The sequence below is a fragment of the Ailuropoda melanoleuca genome, chromosome 7 (assembly GCF_002007445.2).
Source record: "Ailuropoda melanoleuca isolate Jingjing chromosome 7, ASM200744v2, whole genome shotgun sequence".
Taxonomy (NCBI): domain Eukaryota; kingdom Metazoa; phylum Chordata; class Mammalia; order Carnivora; family Ursidae; genus Ailuropoda; species Ailuropoda melanoleuca.
Window position 1 is genome coordinate 32,197,091 of NC_048224.1, and position 19,459 is coordinate 32,216,549.

The window sequence follows — 19,459 nt, forward strand, 5'->3', positions numbered from 1 at the left end:
ATATGAAGAATTAAGAGATGATTCATTGAAGGACTTGGAGGATACTTATGCTAAGACTGGAAATATGAAAGAGTAAATGAAAGATCCCTAGAAAGGTTCAAAAAAGAATATTCAAACCAGGATGTAGAAGTTAATGACCCTGAATCTGTGGATACAAAAGAATAATAATAACAATAATAAATAAATAAAGACTTTGAAAAAATCCAAGGAGGCAGATGTTCAATCTATAGTATCAAAGTCTGAAGCTGCATCCACAGATTTAAATAAAGAACGGCAGGAGTAATGAGGGGAAGCCAAGAAAATTTCAGAAACTGTACTTCCGAATAAAGGCAAATATAAATTAAAGGTAGCATTCCTTAAAAAAGAAAGAAAGAGAAAGAAGGAAAGAAAATATGATTTCCTTGTGAACCTATACCACCATCCCTGAAGTGTAAACAGCCACAATCAGGTTTATGGATGCTGAATGTTCCACTTCCAAGCCAAGATAAACACACTTGGTAAGTTAGTTTTGTTTTATAATAAGCCAAATTGGATTAAACAATAATTGAGCCAATTTAAAGTTTGAATTGAAATCTACCATTCTTATAAAAATCTGTGTAATCTGCTGACTATGTTTTTACTGGAATTTGGCAGAATTTAGTAGCACTTACTTTGGGCTTTCTCATTAATATGAAATTACTGATGAATTTGGTGAGAATACCACAGAATGAAGACTTTAAAAGTATCAACAAAAAAGTTAAGTAGAGTTATTTATCATGAGAGAGGCGACTGGTTTATGATACATGATAACTTTAACAATTACTTTCTTATCAAGAGTTTTTTTTTTAAACAGAAAATAGTAGCCAGTCTCTCCATTTAAAACAGGATGAAAATCAAAATTTTCCAAATTACCAATATAGGTAAATTTAAACAAGGCATATTAAAGAGATGCCTGATAAATTGCTAATACATAGCACAAAACCAAATTCACCAGAATTCAACAAAGTCTAACAGAGTGAAAGCATCTACATATTATTTAGATGTGAAAACAATTAATTTTATATTCTTATAACTATATTAAACTCTCTTGTGATCCATAAATTCTATTAATGTGAAGACAAATAAAAAGCAACATAAAGCAAAATGCAAAACTCTTCAAATATCTAATTAGTAGCAATTAAATCACTTTACCATTCTCTCAGATAAACTCAACATTGTTGCAGAACTTACTAAGTGATTTTCTCTCCCTTTTATCCCTCACAATATAAATTCTGGATGCTAAATAAAACTTCTCTTTGATACTCTTAGTTCTGCGTGCTTTCCAGAACTGGCTTTCTATGAATAAAGAGGTATAATTGTGTTATCTGCCCTTTAAACATTGGCCCCTGTTATCCTACATCAATTACTGAAGGATTCATGGCCATCTGTAATTTGCGGTCGTCCAGGTGGCCCTACTTGGCAGACCTGAATCAGCTGTAATGACAAGAGTCAAATCCTGCCCCAATATTCTTTCCCTCTTCCGAGAACTCATTCTTCCTCTCCCTCTGCTTATAAGTAAAATTCTATATTCAGATTTTCAAAATTTTCTGGAAATGTTACCATTTCTATGAGGATTTAGGGAATCATTTTAAAAAAACCTATTCCTCTAACAAAAAGCCCTTACCTTATTTTCTAACATGGTATTCAAAATCAAGTTTTAGATTAAAATTTAATGTATTGTGTAAGATTAATTGAGCTCCTACCTTTACTGATCTACTGAAATGCACGAAGGTCCCCCCAACCTCTTGGAGTTCCAACTGAAGTGCCTTTTTACCCTAACCCCTCTTTTCTGTCTATATATTTCTCTAAAATTATTCCATTCCATTCCCATGGCTTTATACATCATTCTTATTTTGTTGAAATCTACATTTTAAATCCAGTACTGATTTTTTCACTCAGTTCAAAATCATGTGTCCAAATATTAAGTTAAAGCATCTGCTTGACTGTCTTCCAGACATCTCAAAATTAACATGTCCCAAAGAGAACTCAATACTTCTCCACCCAAACCAGTTTTCCCCACGTTTTTACCAACCCAGTAAACGATGCTGATATCTAACTTGTGATTCAATAAAAAATTGGTGGGTCATTCATAATTCTCTTTTCTTTTTCACCATGCTTATGTATTGTTAAGTCCTGCCTGGCTATCACCAAATTGGTCTACTTCACTCCATTTCCATCACTCCTACACTAGAAAGTCCAATCAGCCATTATATTTCACTTGGAAATCCCAAATCTCACTACATAGGGAAAGACACCTACTTCATTTCTCACCACCACCCAGCATCCCATTCTCAACGCAGAAATCATCATGTTCCTCCATTACTCTAAGTCTTCTAGTGTACAGATGTTACATTTAACATAGCTTTTCTTTTGCTCTAGCTTTAATAATTTGGCTTCTGACTACGTATCTGCCTTCATGTGGTAGAAAAATTGTCTACCAGGCTCTTGTCACACTGGATTTCTTTCTGTATTTAACTATACAGATCATGATGGTTTCAAGGCTTCAAACTTGTTCCCTGTGCCTATAACCCAATTCTTCTAGAACTTCATATTGCTGACTCCAAATTATTTATTCTCAGCTTAAATTTTTATATTCAGAGCATTTTTAGGTTCACAGAAAAATTGATGAGAAGATACAGAGATTTTCCACTTATCCCCTATAGCCACACATGCATAGCTTTCCTCCTATTTGTCAACATCTGCCCAGAGTAGTATATTTGTTACAATTAACAAGCCTGCATTGATGTATCATCATTACCCAAAACACATAATTTATATTGGGTTTCACTCTTGGTGGTGTACGTTCTGTGTTTTTTTAATGTATAATGACATATATCAACCATTACAGTATCATACAGAGTAATTTCATTGCCCTAGAAATCCTCTGTGCTTTACTATTTCATTCTATCCTTCCCTGTTATGACTGGCAACCACTCTTTACTGTCTCCAGAGTCATACAGCTGAAATCATGAATAGGTAGCTTTTTCAGGCAGGCTTCTTTCATTTTGTTATATGCATTTAATATTCCTCTGTCTTTTCATGTCTTGATAGCTCATTTCTTTTTAGCACTGAATAATATTACATTGTCTAGATTTACCACAGATTATTTATCCATTCACCTACCAAAAGACATCTTAGTTGATTGTAAATTTTGGCAATAATGAATAAAGATGCTATAAACATTCATGTGCAGGTTTTGGAAAGGACGTATATTTTCAACTTATTTGAGAAAATACCATGGAGTGCAATGGCTGGATTATATGATAAGAATATGTTTAGTTTTCTGACAAGTATTTTATGCTTAATAAATTGCTAAGAGGGGATCTTATGTTAAGTTTTATTACGCAAATGATTATAATAATACATAAAAAGGGTGGAAGGAAACTTTTGGAAGTTATGGATATGTTTATGGTGTAGACTGTGGGGATGGTTTCACAGGTATATATGTGTATACTTATTTCCCAAATCATCAGGTCATCAGGTTGCATACATTAAATTTGCACAGCTTTTTGAGTGTCATATATTTATAGATATAGATATAGCACACATATATAAAAGAAACTTCTGTCTTTCATAATGGCTGTACCATTTTGTATTACCACTAGGAATGAATGAGAGTTCCTATAGCTCCATACCCTCCCCAGCATTTTGTGTTGCCATTGTTTTAGATTTTGGTCATTCTAATAGGCATGTAGTGGTATCTCACTGTTGTTTTGATTTGCATTTCCCTGAGGGCAATTAATGTGGAACGTTTTTTCACATGTTTATTTGCCAGCTGACTATCTTCTTTAGTGTATCTGTTAAGGTCTTTGGTTTATTTTTTTGATCAGGTGGCTTGTTTCTTTGATTATTGAGATTTAAGAGTTCTTCTATATTTTGGATAACAGTCCTTTATCAGGTATGTCTTTTCCGAATATTTCCTCCCAGTGTGTGGCTTGTCTTTTGTTCTCTAAACAGTGTCTTTCACAGAACAGATTTTTTATTTTAATGAAATTTAGCTAGTCATTTTTTTTTCTTTCATGGATTGTGTCTTTGGTGTTGTATCTAAGAAGTCATCAGCAAACCCACAAGCATATAGATTTTCTCCTATATTATCTTTTAGGAATTTTATAGTTTTGCATTTTACATTTAGGTCTGTAGTCCTTTTGATATAGACATATTTCACTGCCCACTCTCTCATTATTCACTTCCCTATTACCTAGTAACTTCTATCTTCTAACATGCTTTATTCTTCTATGTAACATAAACAACTACCAGTCTGTGTGTATCTATTTATTGTCTAAATCATGTATAACATATTGCCTATCTCTCCCACAAGAATAAAAGCTCCACTAGAAAAGGAAAATTATGTGACTTATTTACTGCTTGTACCTTCAGTATACAGAACCATCTCAAGCATGTAGGACACAGTCATTAACTATAGGTTAGGTAAATGAATAAATACGATTTGGAGTACCTAGTGAAAAGTATGACTTACTTGGGGTGAGCCCTTCCAAAATCCCAAACTGGAAAATACCATTCTCAGTAAAGTCAAACTAAAATGATTATCAGTGTCCTTTCAAAAAGGGGAAAGTCCCACAGAAGGTAGTTTTGATGGTTAGTGGCAATTTGGACAGCAGGCTGCAGTGTTCATTTAATGTGATGATGTATGGGAAATTTTATGAACTATGTAGTGATTTTATGAACTATGTGTCTATTCAGGCTACCAGAACTTCTTGGTGTTTGTTTGTTTGTTTGTTTTTGTTGTTGTTTTTATCCCTGATCAATCATGCTTGCTTGTTTTTGTACAGCGTGAATACTGAACATTGCAAGATTTCTAATCATGGGCTGAGGATTTACTTATATTCTTTATTAAGGTGAGAACATGGATTTCTACATGTTATGCTTTTTTTTTTCTTTAGAAAACTTACTGTGGCTGTTTCAAATTTTTATAATTTGTAATGAGGACTTTTATAGTACTCATACTGATGGATTTGAATACTTTTTAAGAACTGTTTTATGTAGGGGGAACAAACATCACATTATGACCAATATAAAACAGACACTGATTTCTAAAATTGTAAGAACTTTAGATATTATCAGTTTCTTGTAATAAAATCACTATCAACAATTTTAACATATAAATAATAAATACTAATGTTAGTAACACTTTGTTTTGCACTCAAAACAGTATTTCCCACCTGTGCTTCACAGAGCTAAAAGTGCCACTTCTGTATTTTATAGTTGGGAATAGTTTAAGCCTTGTCCTAGACTTTTAACATGCTACTACAACTGAAAAAAAATCAGGGATGGCCTAAATGGGTGATGGGTATTAAAGAGGGCACTTGTTGTGATGAGCACTGGGTGTTGTATGTAAGTGATGAATCACTGAATTCTACTCCTAAAACCAATATTGCACTCTGTGTTGACCAACTAGAATTTAAATAAAACTTTGAAGAAAAAGGAAAAAAAATCTACTCATGCCTGTATTACAATCCACACTATAGTATGAAGTAGACTTCTGGAGATTTACATGACCTCTTTTGCCATTCATTGTCTCCTTTCAATTGCTCATAATCATGAGATTCCTTCAAAGGGTCATACATTATCCTTCCACATCCTCAGTGATAGCCACATTGCAGTATACATATTAGTTCCTTAAGAAATGTTGCTTTAAAAAACTAGTTGAATTATAAACATTTTCTCCCATTCCATAAATTGCCGTTCACTCTGCTGATTGTTTTCTTTGCTGTGAGGGTATCTTTTGAGGTAGTACCACTGGTCTATTTTTGCTTTTATTGCTTGTGCTTTTGTTGTCAGACTCAAGAAAAGCATTGTCTACAACAAAGTCATAAATATTTTCCCTTAAATTTTCTTCTAGGTTACAATTTTAGGTCTTATATTTTAGACTTTAATCCATTTTACGTTGATTTTTGTGTACGGGGTAAGATAAGGTGATTAATTGCCCATTTTCTTTCTTTTGCTTGTGAATATTGTTTTTCTAACACCGTTTGTTGAAGAGACCCTTTTTTCCCCATTGTGTACTCCTGACACCCCTTCAAAGCTCAGTTGACTATATATGTGTGGATTTACTTCTGGCCTCTCTGTTCTGTTCTACTTATCTATATGTCTGTTTCTATGTAAGCACCATATTGTTTTAATTACTGTAACTTTGTAACATATTTTGAAATTAGAATGTTGATTTCTTCAGCTTTGTTCTTAAAATGGTTTTGGCTCTTTGGAGCCTTTTATGTTTACATATAAATATTAGAATTGTTTTTTTTTTCCATTTTAGTAAACAATGTCATTGAAATTTTGATAGGGGTTGCACTGAATCCAGAGACTGTTTTGGGTAGTACAGACATTTTAACAGTCTAAAGTCTTCTAATCCATGAACACAAAATGATTTCCGTTTGTTTTTTAATTTCCTTCATCAATGTTTTATAGTTTTCAGTATACATAATCTTTCACCTCTTTGGTTATGTTTATTTTTTAAGTATTTTACTTTTTGATGCTATTGTAAATAGGATCATTTTCTTCATTTCTTTCTTCAGATAGTTTGTTATTACATAACACAACTTTTTTTTTATTGAAGTATAATTAACATGCAATGTTATATTAGTTTCAGGTGTACAACATATTGATTCAACAATTCTCTATAACACTTAGTGCTCACCTTGATAAATGTAGTTACTATCTGTCACCAAACATTATTATAATATTATTGACCAAATTTCCTAAGCTATATTTTTCATCTCCATGACTATTTTATAACTTCAAGTTATATCTCTTAATACTCTTTATCTATTTAACCCATCCTCCTACCCACCTTCCCTTGGGCAACCATCAGTTTGTTCTCTGTATTTAAGAGTCCATGTGATATAAGTATTTCTGAATATTTTATATAAATTTCACTTATGTGTGGAATTTTTAAAAAATGAACTAAGAAGAAACAAAACAAAGTAACACAACTGATTTTTGTACGCTCATTTTGTATCTCATGAATTTACTGAATTTGTTCATTTTTTCTGAGTTTACAATAAGTTTACAATAATAATATAGTTATTTATTATTATACGTAAATTGTGTGGTACAATTCCATATATAAAATTTATAATAACCTTATATGTAGAACACATACATTTTTTTCCAGAGAGACAGTTATTAAACATTTATCAGCAAACCACTGCCTGTGCCTCACTCATATAGGAAGATCGGAGGATTGGTCCATTTTTTTTGTTGTTTTGATTTTAATCTTAGAGAGCACAGTTATCTCTTTTTACTGAAAAATATCCAATATCAGAACTCTGCCTATTGGCCTCTTGTCGTTTTCTACAGTGCAAAGGAACTTGGCTTAAGGGCTACCACAAGGAAAAGAAGGCAGTGATTACCTATTTTCTTTACAAATAAAAGTGTCCTTTAAAGATGGATATAGTTGATGCTTGAACAACACAGTTTTGAAGTGTGATCCACTTATATGCAGATTTTTTACAGCACAGTTCTGTAAATATATTTTCACTTCCTTATGTTTTTCCTAATAACATTTTTTTTTCTAGCTTACTTTAAGAATACAGTATGTAACACAAATAACATACAAAAATATGTTATAATTGACTGTTTATGTTACTGGTAATGTTTCCAGTCAACAGTAGGCTACTACTAGGTAAGTTTTGGGGAAGTCAAAAGTTATACGCAGATTTTCAACTGTGCAGGGTGGTCAGTGCCCTTACCCCCTATGTTGTTCAAGGGTCAACTATATCTAAAACACTGCATTATCTGTGCTAATAATCAAGCTGACCCAAAACAGAGTAGTTGTGCCTTTGAAATTGTTTTCATGAGTTTAAAAAAGATTTATGTTTGTGATGTTTGGAAGAAAATGACAACTTAATTATTTTTTATTTCACTTATTAAGAAACTAGTATGTACTCTGAGAACCAGAGTACCTACATTTTTAAATCCAGTTCTGCAACGTACCAACTTTGGTATCTGCTTAGATAACCTCTCTATACTTCAGTTTCCACATCTGTGAAATGAACATGATAATAGAATCTACTGTATAGGGTTGTTGTGACAGTTTGATTAGTTAATGTGTATAAAGTATTTAAAACAGTGGCTGGCACACAACAGAAGGCTTGCCATTATCATTTCCACTGCTTTTATTACTACAATTGCTGCTGCTGCATAAAGGAGTCAACTCACTGACATCTGTTTTGATTTCTAATACTACAAGTTGTGTGATCTTTCCTAAGTCACTTTTTCTGCACAAGCATGAATCTAGGGTCAGGACTCTTTTTACAGTTTACATTTAATATCTTAAATCAGTGAGCTGACTACTTTCTTCATTAGTTTATTAATTTTTTTGTGGAGTCTTCTCGGTCTTCTACTTAAAAGTTCATGCTACCTACAAACAAAGATAATTTTGTTTCTTCCATTCTGATTTAAATGCCTTTTATTTTTCTTGCCTAATTTCTCTAAGATTTGTATAACGATGTTGAATAGGAGTTGATTGAGTGGGCATCCTTGCCTTGATAAAGATCTTAGAGGAAAAGCTTTAGGTTTTCAAGGTTGAGTATGATGTCAGCTGTGAGCTTTTCATATATGGCTTTTATTATGTTGAGGTAAATTCCTTCTATATCTAGTTTGTTAAGAGTTTTTATCATGAAAACATGTTTAATGTTGTCAGATGATATTTCTGGAGCTATAGAACTGATCATATGATTTTTGTCATTCATTCTGTTAGTGTTGTGTATCACATTACTTGTTTGTATATGTTGAACTATCCTTGCATTAAACCCACTTAATCTTGCTGTATGATCCTTTTAATGTATTGCTGAATTCAGTTTAGTAGCATTTTGTTGAGGAATTTTTCATCAATACCCATCAGGGATAGTGGCCTGTAGTTTTCTCTTCTTGGAGTGTTTTTACCTGGTTTTGGTATCAGAGTAATGGTGGCCTCATAAAATGACTTTGCAAGTATTCCCTTCTTTTCTATTTTTTGGAAGACTTTGGGAAGAATTGGTGTTAATTCTTCTTTAAATACTTGTTATAATTTATCAGACAAGCCATCTGGTCCTGGACTTTTTGATGGGAGATTTTTGATTCATGATTCAAACTCCTAACTCATTATTAATCCTTTCAGATTTTCTATTTCTTCACGATGCAGTCTTGGTAGGCTGTAAGTTTCGATGAATTTATCCATTCTTCGGGGTTATCTAACATGTTGGTGTATAAATGTTCATAGTAGTCCCTTATGATCTTTTTTCTTTCTGAAACATTGTTGTAAATGTCTCTTGTTCCATTTCTTATTTTGTGATTTATCTTGTTTTCTTAGTCTCGTACAAGGTTTTTCAAGTTTATCTTTTCAAAGAGAAAGTCAGTTTTGATTTTTTCTATTGTACTTTTTGTTCTATATTTCATCTATTTCTCCTCTAATCTTTATTATTTCTTCCTTCTCCTAGCTTTGGGCTTAGATTGTTCTTTTTCTAATTCCTTGAGTTGTAAGGTTGGTTGTTTATTTAAGATCTAACTTCTTTTCTAATGTACGTGTTTACTGCTACAAGCTTTCCTCTTAGTACTGCTTTTACTTCATCCCATATGTTTTGGTATTTTGTGTTTTTGTTTATCTTGAGACATTTTCTAATTTCCCTTTTGATTTCTTCTTCTATCCGCTGGCTGTTTAAGAGTACGTTGTTAAATTTTCACACATTTGTGAATAAACTCATGCATATACAGTCAACTGATCTTTAACAGAGATACCAAAAATACACAGGACGAAATGACACCAAATTGTGTTTTAAAAATTGTATACCTACATTCAAAAGAATGAAATTAGACCCCTAGTTCATACTACACAAAAATGAGCTCAAAATGGATTAAAGACCTAAACACAAGACCTTAAAGTGTGAAACTCCTAAAAGAAAACATAAGGGAAAACATCATGACATTATTCTTGACAGTAATTCCTTAGATTTATCATCAAAACAGTCAACAAAAGCAAAAACAAAACAAAACAAAACAAAAAACCAAGCCAAAACAAAACAAAAAAACCACACTACTTCAAAAACTCCTACAACTCAGCAGCAAAATGGTCCGAGGACTTGAAGAGGCATTTCTCCAAAGAAAATATATAATGGCCAACAGACATATGAAAATATGCTTGGCATCCCTAATCATTATCCCTAATCTCCTCATACATGTTATCAGAAAAACAAAAGTTAGTAAGTATGGATGAGAATGTGGGGAATTGGAACCCATATACATTGTTGATTTGAATGTAAGAGAGCTGTCATATGGAAAACGATATGGAGGTTCCTCAAAAAATTAAAAATAGAACTACCGAATGATCTAGTCTTCCCATTTCTGGGTATATATCCAAAAGAACTGATAACAGGATCTCAAAGGACAGCTGTGCTCTCACATTCACTCTAGAATTATTTGAATAGTCAAAATATAAAAACCACCTAAATGTCCATCAACAAGTGAATGCATGAAGAAAATGTGATATATGCATACAATGGAGCACTATTTGACCTTAAAAAAGAAGGAAATTCTGTTACATGCAACTACATGATTGAATCTAGAGAACATCATGCTAAGTGAAATAAATATGTCACAGGACAAATACTACATGATTCCACTTATATGAGACATGTAAAATAGTCAAGCTCATAGAAACAGAGAGTGTAATAGTGGTTTCCAGGGGATAGAGGGAGGAAGAAATGAGGATTTGCTCTTCAACAGGTACTAAGTTTCAGTTATACAAGGTGAATTATTTATAGAGATCTGCTGTATATCATGTATTAGTAAATAATACTGTACTGTGCACCGAAAAAGTTTTTAAGACCACAGATCTCATGTTAAGTGTTCTTACCATAATTAAAAAAAGAATTACTATCTAGGATTAGATAGCTAACCTTTGAAGAGTTACCTACTCTCCTAAAGAATCTCTCATTTGTACCTTTTTCTTGGAAAAGTACTTCTTTTGGCTTTTCAATCTTACAATACCTCTTTTAGATGTATCAAATTTTCTAAACTTTCTAAAATTTGGATTTTATACACTATGTAGATATTTTAACAGGTGAAATCTGAGAGATTATCTCCAATACCCCTTAATGAAGAGAATGAAAACAAATGAGATTGAGTAATATTTCAAGTTTTTATTATATATCAGTGACAGAATTTGTGTGAGAATGCTGGTCTTCAAATTCCCATTCCACTGTTTCTGCTTATGCCTACTAAGCAAAAATTTTGATTACTAAATTTATATCTCTATTCAACCTTCTAACAAGGTCATCTCTAAGTTTTCTTTGGTGGCTCTACTTAAAAGGAGAAATGGAATCAGTATTTTCGGGCTTTATCGGAGATAGAAAAAAAAATTAATGTTTTAATCAAAACCACAGAAATACATATATTTTAATTCTCAAGAAAAATATATTTGACATGTAAAATTTAGCATTTCCTGGTAACAATGATTTTTTTAAATTTTGTCATTAATATGGGTTAAATGTCCAAGAAAACTGAACTTATTTTTTTCCTCAGATAGAGTTCATCTTTAGTCCTAAATGTATAAATTCTCATGAATATTCTTAGAGATAGGGTCAGTATATTTTCAATCAGACTGTAAACAAAATGTATACATTTAAATGAAGATTAGAACAATTTTAATTATAATAAATTGATCTCTAAATTTCAAGAGAAATAAGATTTTCTTGCAACAAATTTAGATGAATGATACACTTTCTTGTTACCTGCATTAAAAATTTCTAATTATAAGGTAAAATGTTTTAGGTTATTAAGTTTGATAGGGGTTCTCTGTTACCAAAGAAGTAAGAAAAATTAAGCTATTATTGCGACATTTCTGAAGACTGAACTTATGACAAAATAAAAAGTTTAAAATAAGCTACTGAAAACTAAAACATTCTAACTTAGGCATCATCACTAGTAAAGTATTACATTCTTTGTATTTGAAAAAACTTGACAAAATAAAAAGCACTATCTCATATACACATATAATCTCATATATATAAGTATATATATATCATATATCGATGTGTTAATGTATATGTATATGTATGTGTGTGTGCAACAAAATTAATTCTTTCTTCAGCATTTTTGTGAGTTTTTGCAGATGTACTTCATAAAATATTCGCGATGCTTGGATATCCTATGACAAGGCCCTTAATGTAAAAAATTCAAAGTATTGTTATCGGTCCATTTAGATACAGGAACTTTCGTTATATATTTCTCTATATAAAATCATCATACAGAATAATTATTGGAATAAAATTGGCTTCAAATTCCTAAGTTCTAGAGTCAATAATTTATTTCCTTTTCACTAAATTAAAATGATTTTTGTATTACATAGACACTATTGTAAAAGAAAACATTTTTGGTAGAGACATTGTTTAGAAAGAATGAAGCAATAGTCAATACCCAAGGTACATCAAGTTTTAAATTTAGAAACAGAGGTGTGGCTCTGGAGTTATAAATTTTTATTCCATTAATACTGGCTATAAACTCATCCCCAGAGGCAATCATTAATTCTATCTCTGTAATGTTATATCATGTAGAGAATGTTATAAGAAAAAAAGATGCTAAACAGCATAGAAATAATTGAAAACATGAGCATGGAAAAACTAAGAAGGAAAGACATAGAGAAAAAGGAAATTTTAAAGGTCCTTCCAGAAGTACAACAGAACTTTGTCAATGAAGACTTTTCAAGGTTTTATTATTTAAGGTCTATGATACATACTGAACTTTAATTTTGCTGAATTTTAATAATGTTTAATAGTAGGATGGTATATGAGAAACTATCATTTAACTCATATGTGATCCTTGTCTGCTGGGCATTCAAATTTCATCAAAATATTCTCTGTCCAATCTTTGTGGAGTATGCATCAGTTTTTGCAATGAATTTTTTTTAAAGATTTTATTTATTTATTTGACAGAGATAGAGACAGCCAGTGAGAGAAGGAACACAAGAAGGGGGAGTGGGAGAGGACAAAGCAGGCTCCTATCAGAGGAGCCTGATGTGGGGCTCGATCCCATAACGCCGGGACCATGCCCTGAGCCGAAGGCAGATGCTTAACCGCTGTGCCACCCAGGTGCCCCAGCTTTTGCAATGAGTTAAAATGTCTTTAAATTATCAATTCAGTTTTATAGATTTAGAAACATTTCTTATTATTGGCACTACAAAGAATTAATTTAAAATGGTGAACTTATTTGCATGAAAATTTTAATAGATTTTCCATTCTGGCTGTAATTAATTCATGTAACTATGCAGAGTAGAGATGGTCACATCATTTACTCCATAAATATCTTATTGTATAGTCTAGAGAAAGTAGAAGTAGCAGAGATATTAATAAACCTAGATTTTATTACTAGACAATTGTCAGAATTTATGCTCTATTAATGAAAGGGGATTGACTCATAGTTTCAGCCATTCTTCAATTGTGTGTATAATTACATTTCAAAAAAAAAAAGTGCATGAGTTCCCTCTATCCACTAATTAAACTTTATTTGTGCTTTTTGGTAGGACATATGTCACATGGAGAAAAACAGAAATTATTTAGACTCTAATTGTTATTCTATATTTTATTTTAATATTTCTTTTTTTTATTTTATTATTATATTATGTTAGTCACCATACAGTACATCCCCAGATTCCAATGCAAATTTCGATGCTTCATTAATTGCGTATAACACCCAGTGCACCATGCAATACGTGCCCTCCTTACTACCCATCATCAGTCTATCCCATTCCCACCCCCTGCCCTCTGAAGTCTTCAGTTTGCTTCTCATAGTCCATAGTCTCTCATGTTTCATTCCCCCTTCTGATTACCCCCCCTTTCTTTATCCCTTTCTTCCCCTACCAATCATCCTAGTTCTTATGTTCCATAGATGAGAGAAACCATATGATAATTGTCTTTCTCTGCTTGACTTATTTCACTTAGCATTATCTCCTCCAGTGCCGTCGATGTTTGCAGCAAATGTTGAGAATTCGTTCTTTCTGATAGCTGAGTAATTTATATTTCTATTTCTCACATTATTATACCATACAATAAATATTAAACTATCAAAAGATTGAGTTTAGTAATAAGATAACAAAATATTGTTTCTCTATGTATTCAATGTGGAACTTAAAGTGAATCATTAAAAAGTATTATCACAGATTAAAACAACATTTCACATTCTGGAGGTATAAATAAACGTTATAATCTAGTTTGAAAAGCCCATTTATTTGCTTTATTAATTGAGTAGCAGTAAAAATTTAGGAAATCTGTTTTTATATCTATGGTCCTAATTCTATATCAGAAACATAAATAATAATAATAAAGTTTAAAAATTTAAAAAACTATTAGATACATTTAAAATATAAATCACTACTTGTGTATGTATTCAATTTTATTTCTAGGAGGTATCAAGTACCATTAATGAAAAAAACAAATAGCAATCACTGAAAAAAAGACAGAAATTTAGAAGTCACCTACTAAGTGAGAAGTCATAGACCACATTACTATAGAACCAGGAAAATCCTGTAAAAGCAATGGCAAAATATAGAAAAATATTTCAATATTATAATCATATTTCAAATCACTAATGAAATGCTTAAACTACAAAATCTTTCTAAATTGAAACAACAGCAACAGCAAAATCAACTAATATTTACTGACCACTAACTATTTGCTAAACATTTTTCTTGCATTGCTATTTAATCCTCATAACAATCCAAATATGTCATCTCTGTTTAAGGCACAGAGAGGTTAAGTAACAGGAATAAATTTTCACAGCTAATGGTAAAACCAAGATTGCAATCTGAATTTAAATCTCATTGGACACGAGGATTTAGACCATGATTTTGTGGCTTAATTGTTCTGAGATTTTGGTGAATTTTCTTAAACACCTCAGCCTCAGTTTCATCATAGCATCATTTCTATATCTGCAAAAATGCATAGTTATGCTAAAATTACATCATATGTGTAAAGTCCCCACTATATAATTTCTTAAGAAAGGCAACTGTTCAATGCATAATTGCTTGGTACCATCAGTCTCAAAGGAACCTGTCCTGCTACTACTCTCCCCACTCCCTATATACTTTAGTGTGTCTCTTCATAAATATTGCACTCTAATTATTAAGTTACATGAAGTGTATTTGCAGGAATATGCTATAGAGAACAAAGACCTGGAAACTGAAAACATGCATTTGAATCCTAGCTCACCCATTATGTAGTCATGAAGGAGGGACAAGAAAAAGAATATAAAACGCTGAACCCAATGGAAAAATATCATCTCACATCCAAATAGCACTGATTCTAAAGAGCATGAGGAAAAAAATGAATTATGACTGGAGAAAAGGTAAAGATTCATCTGTTTATCTATCCTACAATATTATTAAGGAATTAATTCTAACAAGATACTTTCCAGAATATCTCATGTTTTCCCCTTATCTTTATATGTCATCAAGAAGTACTTCCATAATTCCTATTTTTTTTTACATTTCAATTAATCAGTTTACATTGTCTTATATTCTACTAACAATTGAATAGAATAAGGGAAAACTGATATATCTAGTGTCATATGAATCATATAATGATGAGTATAGATATAAAGTCCACTAGAAAACTGTTTCATGTATGATTTCTGAACGTAGTGAATATTGGTAACTGGCTAAATTGTTTTTGCATTGTTTTACTTTAATACTGATACATTTTTTAAAGATTTATTTATTTGAGAAAGAGAATGCGCCCACGTGCAAACAAGGGGAAAGGCAGAGGGAGAGGGAGAGAGAGAGAATCCCGAGCAGACTTCCCACTGAGTGCAGAGCCGCACCTAAGGCTCAATCTCAGGACACTGAGATCATGACCTGAACTAAAATCAAGAGTCTGCCACTCAAATGACTGAGCCACCCAATCCCCCAGCACTGATACTTTTTAAAACAGTCACACTCATATCCATAAAAGGAGATTTCAATGGATGATGGTTGGAGGTCAAATGATATATACTTATAAATCCACATAAACTCATGCTTAGTCATTATCGAAATACCCTAAATTAGAGGGACTTTAGGCTGGTTAACTAGTATTCAGGAGAGTGGAGTTAAAGTCTAAAGTTAATCTAGACAAGTAATTTGAACATTATTGGACTTAAGGGTTTCTTTTATTTTTGTTTAAGATTTTATTTGAGAGACAGAGTGAACGAGAAGAGAGAGAGCATGCATGAGCAGGGGGGAGGGGGAGGGGAAGAGGGAGAAGCAGACTCCCCGCTGAGCAGGGAGCCCAATGCGGGGGCTCCATCTCAGGACCCAGGGATCATGACCTGAGCCGAAGGCAGACACTTAACTGACCAAGCCACCCAGATGGCCCTGGGCTTCAGGTTTTCTTAGTAGTAGAAAGGCACTGAAAGAAATTTTAATTTCCTAATAAGTTAAATTGTATGGTTTTAAAACTCATTAATAAACTGAAAACAAATATTTTTAATAAATGGCAAGTCATATAGACCAAAGTCAATCTTTCACTGTATGTGCTATTTTAAGCCACAGTAATATAAAATATTACAAATGCCAGAGATATAAACGAAGAATGATAAGTGATTGCTTGTAATCCTTCATAATATCCATTTCAATCACTGGGAATTATAAAACAATAAGCAATAAACACATTATTTCTGAAAAAGAAATGTTTGAAATACCAAATACTCTGCTGCTCTGACAATTTAGAAAACTGATAGCCAAGATTTTTTTTAAATGCCAGCATGCTATGTGAATCCATTTACATGCATTCAAAAAATAATGATGGAATTTAGCTTATCTTAAAGCAAAGCATAAAGAAATAATTATAAGTCAAAATTAAGAGGACCCTATGTTGTCTCACTTTACTAAAAATATAGGGAAATATATTTTTCCTTCATGATGATTTTATTACTTTAAGTATTTTCTAATCAGATGGTTTTACTCTTTTTCAAATACATGTTTTTTAATGCACTTTGTCTTCTAATTTTGAAGGCTATACATTTGAGGGCAACCGAAAGAAATTAAAAAATCAGGTGTTACATTATAGAAAAATAACCAGTAAACTAAATTTCCTGGAATGAATTCAACTATTTACAATAAGAAATATTAACAATTCTAAGAAATTTTAATGATAGTCACTAAAATCTCTATCTAGAAAATTGTATATTTGATTTGAAAAATAAACTGTAGATTTCAATATTATGCTTCTAAAATTTTATGAAAATAAGATAAAATTTATGATGGATTTAGCATTCAAGAGTCATGATACACAGAAATACTTATTAAATAATTACTACATTGAACTTATTTTTTATTGTAAAAGGAAACTAATATTTTGTCCTACTTTTGGCAATGTACCTTTCATTAAAACTGATGGCATGTGCAATGAAAAACGTGCAAAATTTAGGTGATTCTATGTAAATATAGAGCATGTATATATGTTTGTGTATGTATATGTGAATGCATGTGTACATATATGTGTTCTATTTCAGAAATGCTACGTTAGAATTTTAGGTTGATTCATTGTAATTCTTTATTCTAGACATATGTAAGCATCTCTAAAAAATTAAAAGCATATTTAAATCGACTTATGAATCTGGGGGTAAACCCTGGCAGAAGTAAAGCTTTTCTAGAGAAATTTCTTGTAAGCTAGTAAGCACTTACAGAGTAGATAAATCCTTCACTCCAATATAAGATAGAATTACTCAGAATAAATAGTCTGTGTTTAAGTACTGTCCATAACTTCTTTAGAAGTGCATGATGTGACAAGTTTAACCTCATTTATTTTTGCAATCTAGTTACTTTTCTCAGGACATGTGTGTTGCAATAATTCAAGACAAGATGATAAACTAGGAAGTCCAACAAACTTAAAAAATACTTTATGTAAAATTCTCTCTCTCCCTCTATGTGTGTTTCTATCTTTCTCTCCAACCCCCATTATTCTATATTTATAATAGTTGTTATGAAGTTATGGATTGGTAAAGATAGGACAATGCCTTTGGGTAGTTTGCTGTACTTAGCAAATTGGAACCTTGAACTCCAAAAGAATGAGGGTGACACATCCGAATCGCAGGAGCACATTCTGGTTTTCTATAAAATTATCAAGTGTAGTTTGACATAAATGAACATTCCTAAACTCATGAAAAATAGATACATTATATATCTCCATATAATTTCATATAAATATTATGTTTCACACTAAACAAAAAGCAGCCCATTACAAGTATTTCCCATATCAATAAAAACATCAGTGAAATTTTATGAATAAAAAATAAAAATAATAATTATACAATGGCAGATTAAAAAACTATAGATTAATACCAAAAGATCATTGGTATTGACATTTTGAAATAAATCAAAAGAATCACTAATGGAGAAATAAAAGTTTGAAATGAAAGGAGAGTTGCTACCAATAACATATGTTTCAGTGCACCAGGGAAATATGATGATTCTAATCTTTGATGCAACTAACAAAAGTATCTTAAAAATATAAAGCAAAAATTGCCAGAATTAAAAGGAGACATAGATCCAACATCCTACTGGGAAAATTTAATTCATCTCTCTCTGGAAATGACAGACAATAAATATAAGTAAGAATTTTGAAAATTCAACATAACGAACACCTAAATATACTAGATAAATATATAACTTTATACCTAATAACTAAGAAAATATATGCCTTTTTCTCCAGTATGCAAGGTCCGCTCATGAAAACTGATCTCATTCAAAGCTCTAAAGCAAGATTCAAAACATGAAAAAAAAAAATCTGGTCACAAATTAATTAAGTTAAAAATCAAGAGTACACATAATTTAGGAAAATTCTGATTGGAAATTAATAACTATCCTTATATAAATCAAGGAATAACATATTTTTAATAAAAGCATGAGGAAAAAGTAATAACAAAACTGTATAATAAAACTTGTGGATCTAATTAAAATTGCAGTAGAGGAGCACTTAAGCATCTGACTTTGGCTCAGGTCATTATCTCAGGGTTCTGGAATAGAGCCCAATGTTGGGCTCTGCTATTGGCAGGGATTCTGATTCTTCTTCTCTCTCTGCACCACCCCCACTCCCCACCACCACCTGTCTTCCCCCTCACTCATGCTCTTTCTCTCACTCTCAAATTAATAAGTAAAATAAAACCTTTTAAAAAAAATTGCAGTAGAGACTTTCTATAATGCAACTTAACAAATTAGAAAAACTAAAACATAATGTAATTAAATATCAAAAACCAAAAAGAAATCATAAATAAATTTAAAAATATGAGATCAACATATCAACAAAAGTGAGCTTCTTAAAAAATATAAGATTCATAAGCTTTTAAGATTTATGAAGATTGATGAAGAAAGCAAGAAAGCAAAAAACACACCATATTAGGAAAGTAAAACATGAATGAAAACAGTGGACACCAATATTTAAAAACTGTGAAATCTTTATCCCAATAAATTTAAAAA

General features: G+C 31.6%; 1 long non-coding RNA gene across 1 annotated transcript in view; it reads left to right on the plus strand.

Annotated features, from left to right (window-relative positions):
- Positions 1–64: 64 nt before the first annotated feature.
- LOC109490699 overlaps positions 65–19,459 on the plus strand; it is a 29,976-nt gene continuing 10,581 nt past the window's right edge. Inside the window, exons 1-3 of the long non-coding RNA XR_002144068.2 lie at positions 65–497; positions 4,809–4,874; positions 15,211–15,351. This is a non-coding gene — a long non-coding RNA (uncharacterized LOC109490699). The remainder of the gene's footprint in view (positions 498–4,808; positions 4,875–15,210; positions 15,352–19,459) is intronic.